This window comes from Octopus bimaculoides, chromosome 17 (assembly GCF_001194135.2).
Source record: "Octopus bimaculoides isolate UCB-OBI-ISO-001 chromosome 17, ASM119413v2, whole genome shotgun sequence".
Taxonomy (NCBI): domain Eukaryota; kingdom Metazoa; phylum Mollusca; class Cephalopoda; order Octopoda; family Octopodidae; genus Octopus; species Octopus bimaculoides.
In genome coordinates this window covers 4,190,940-4,195,635 of record NC_068997.1, presented here as the reverse complement: position 1 = coordinate 4,195,635, position 4,696 = coordinate 4,190,940, and positions in this window count along the sequence as shown.

Below are 4,696 nucleotides of genomic sequence, written 5' to 3'. Positions count from 1 at the left end.
ATATATATATATATATATATATATATATATATATATATATGTGTGTGTGTGTGTGTGTGTGTGTGTGTGTGTGTGTGTGTATAAATACATGTATCTATGTCAATATCTGTCCGTGTGAGTATATGTTAGTGTGTGTGTACGCGCGCGCGCGTATTTTCTGAAGAAACGCATCCACAAACACGATGTTTCTAATGAACATTCGTGAAGTGTCTGCTTATAATATAATGTGCCCAGGCTTACACAAACGTACTCATTCAGAAACACACACGCTCAGACATACAAACACATACATGCACGCGTATGCAAACACACATTGGCACACAACAGCAGCCATCAGGATAATTTGAAAGACATATGATATTTTCGTCGAGATGACGGTATATATTATAAATTTCTACAATTCCAATCTTAAATTTTTTCCACTCAATCATTTTCATCATGCAGATGTGTGTTTGTGCTTGCGTGTATGTGTTTATGAGTATGTGTCTATGTATTTATGTGTATGTGTCTTGTGTTTATATGTTTGTTGTAAGTACATGGATTTTTGTGCATGTTTGTGTGTATGTGTTTATGCGCTTGTGAATATATTTGTGTGTATGTTTTTTTGTGTCCATGTGTTTTTATGTGTATGCGTTTGTGAGTATGTGCATTTGTGTGTATATTTCTGTTCATGTTTGTGTGTATGCATGTATGCATTTATGAGTTTATGCTTGTATGTGTGTTTTTTGTATGTGTGTATGTATTTGTGTGTATGTGGGTGAAAGGATAAGAATTCTGGAAGGCGTTTGGCCCTCAAAGGTCAATTTTCTCCATCCATCTCTGTAAATAAATTATTAAAGAATTCGATTTATCTGTTTCATATTTTTTAAGTGTTTGTATAATTTTACGTTTCTTTTATTATTTAAAAATAATTCCATGAGTTATTTATCAAAACATGGTTATAAACAAAATGAAAGTTAATGTTTATAATTGAGATAAACAGCAAGTCAACGTACTGCAAAAGGTATCACTGAGATTATATAGAATATCATTTTCGTGTTCTATTTTTATTTGTCCTTGAGTGATATTCTTTTCAGTTTTTAAACGAGGTACCGACACAGCGTGATTGTGATTAAATTTGCAGTGTCCTAGCATTGTCATAGTCGAGAGGCTGGAACAGGCAAAGTATTTTAAGAGGAAACCAGAGAAATACAAACATATATACGTTTAATAAAGAGACCCTGTAGTTTAGTCAATCACAGGAGTTGCTTAACCAACCACAGTATTCTAAGCAGCCGGGGTGACTGTTCGAAACCTCGGTCCAAATATTCTTTATGCTTTTAATATACTCCTATGTACTATCACTACAACCCCCTAGCAGTAAATACTGATGCTTTCATAGGAACCGAAACTAGTCGATCTGATCTCACCTCCTTTGACATGGTGATCACACGACAGCTCTGTTTAAGTACAGGATATATCTTCATTGGGAGGCTAAATATGCCTATTTGGCTGTGATCTCTGTTTATAAATTTATCTCACTCGCTAGAAAATATTTATTACCCACGCAGTGAGGTAGTTAATCTGGTGCTTATTGAGACAGCTGCATTAATTAAAACCTGTAGCTTTGGATTCATTTGTTTCACTTTTCCCAGGAAAAGTTGTTTGTTAATTGCGATACGGTATTTTCTTTATACATTTTTTTCATTACTACTATCATTGTAATTGGTGTAGATGGGCTTGTTGCGGTTAGGGCTATTGTTGATACTAGACTTGTTAAGGTAGTTGTGTACAATCAGTTTCTGTGGTAGATAGGTGGATATCAGGGCAATCATGTCCATACAGACTCCACATATCATTTAAGAGGCTCGGCAGTTACCAACAAACTAAAAATCTAGATCATCCACCCCCAGTATCCTTGCTGTGAGCTACATGTCAAATCTTGCGATGTACTAAGAAATCTGCCTATGGGCAAGTATGTAGCACATCATTTCATCTTGCATTTTTGCTTTCTCTCCAACTTCCAAGAGCAGGCACACAATTTTATATGCTTTTCCCCATCAAGCAGTACGTTTCGTAGCATAAATCGTTTAAGGCTTCATATTTCTGTTTCTTTCTGAGCACATAGATCCTGGCTCTGCCGTGACGCTGCGGAATTTTGTCTTCTACTTTGAATATTCTTTGATAAATTCTATCCATATCTGGAATGATACTGCTGTTGCACACTCAGGCGTCCTAACTTGTATCCAAAAGTGGGCCACGCGACTGACTAGCATAGATTACTCACAAACATACTCAAACGTCCGACCCACATATATACTGTCTCCTTTCTTTTCCTTTTCTGTCCTTGCTGTAATGCCTTCTGCTCATATCCATACACAAGCATCCCAGTCGTACGCATCGCTCCACTCGCCATCATCCTTGTTGTACCCAACAGCCCACCCGGTCCTACGTTAAACTCTACATCCAGTCCTTTCATTCCAGAACTTTGTCCCTCCTGAATTCTCTCCTTGTAGTAACCTTTCCAACAGATATTGACTTACAAAGGTTTGAGAGGAGCATTTACAACATCTATCTTGGCAGAGTATGCGAAGATCATAGGCTATTCCACTTCCCCTGGTCCAATAAGAAATGGAAAAAGATTCGTTAAATAAACTACCAGCCAAGAACAACAGATGTGTGGAATTGTGGGGGTGTTTAGTGAGATGCTTTTCGCAATACGTTCCAATTCTCACCTCCGTGTAGCCCCATCAATAGGAGGTTTGTTGCAAAAAGCTGGCATCGAGTTCAATGGTAGAAAAAGTAAACAAACAGATTTTGTAGTATCTCGGGTGGATCATTATGCCAATAATAAATACACGCACAGATTATAATTCGCTTCTTTATTCTTATTAGTGAATCGGTTAATTATTTAATCAATCGACTAATCAAGTGTTTAAACAATCGATCGGCTACTCTGTCAGCTAGTTTTGTCAGTGATTTCGTCGCCATTCGAGTCATCACCAATGACTTTCCCTTTTTACTCCAGGTCTCCTTCAGCAAACGAAATGCAGAAACAAAACCAGAAATATATTCCCTACAAAACTGCAATGACCTCAAAAAACTACTGTTCTGTTTTTTGTTTTTTTTTAGTCTTATTCCTCCGGAGGGCACGGCAGAGTTATCAGAAAATTTTATTACATTTTAAGGCGCCGGATTGGCAAAACCGCTTGTATGTTAGGACAATGTGTGGTGTTAAGTTACTACTTCATACAGTCTGAGTTCAAATCCAACTGAAATTAATTAGCTTATCCTCCAGTCTCATAAATAAATTAAGATAGACGTAGGTATGGGTTGTGGCAAGATGTTTCTCAACCACATGATTCCTGGTTCAGTCACACTGCGTGGAATCTTCTACTATAGTCTTGTGCCAACCCAAGACTTGTGAGTGGAGTTATGTATATATATATATATGTGAGTAAAAATAAATACAAGAAAAGGGTTTTGTATGATTGTGCATAGAGGAATATATTATTTTATTTAAAAGAGTTCCAACTCTGTCTGTTTTTTATGTTTTATTTATATTCTTGTAAAATTAATGTGGGATATAGAATATGGAATATATAATATATAATATAAAAATGGATGGTACAATCAAATGAAGTATTGAATGCCTTATTGAATATATGAAATATGTCTTATTGAATATATGAAATATTGAGTGTTCGATATAAAGGATTAAATATACAAAGGCGAATACGTATTTTCAATACCTTGTTGTATTTCATCATGGCCGGTGTCTGACAGACTGTAATTATATGTGTATATATATTGGCTTTGCGTCTATGTTTGTCTCCCTCTACCACTTGACAACCGGTGTTGGTGTTCTTACGTCTCCGTAATTTGTCGGTTCGGCAAAAGAGATCTATAGAATAAGGACCAAGCTTAAGAAAAAGTAGTGGGCTGGATTCATTCGACTGAAAGTTCTTAAAGGTGGTGTTCCAGCATGGCCGCAGTCTAATTACTGAAACGTGTAAAAAAATAACAGATAAAGGGTACCAATCGAATAACAGCTCAACATTATCGACTTACCCCACTCCATACCCCTAAGTAATCATCATGGTAATCACCATATCTCATTAAAGTGTCACCGTATCATAGAGAATAGATGGGTACCATATTAAAAAAATATATGAACCCTTTTAATATAGTACATGTTTATAGGAAAACCTGCTGTCTCTTTCAAATCATCCACGAGGGAAACTCGATTTGCTGAAAATAGCTGCCAAAACGACCTTAGATTACAAAGTCACCGCATTTTTTAAAGGAAGAAGGATACAGTACTTCTTCATACCACTTTAAAACGGATGTCGTTGCGAATGGAAGATCTTTCATCTTAAATCAACTCGATCAGAGTGTTGTCCTTAGGCTAAAAAACAACAACTACTACTACTACTACTACTACTACTACTACTACTACTACCACCACCAACACCACCACCACCACTACCACTACTACTACTTGTACTGCTGCCCCTACTACTACTACTACTACTACTGGTACAATCCCTCTTTGAGTCGGTTATTAAATCACGACGGATGTGCACGGAATGTAACATTGGAACGCATAATTGGATAGAAATATTATTAGCGATTCGATGCAGACCTGTTTATATTGAAAACTAAATGATATAATCACAAGATATATATATATATATATATATATATATATATATAT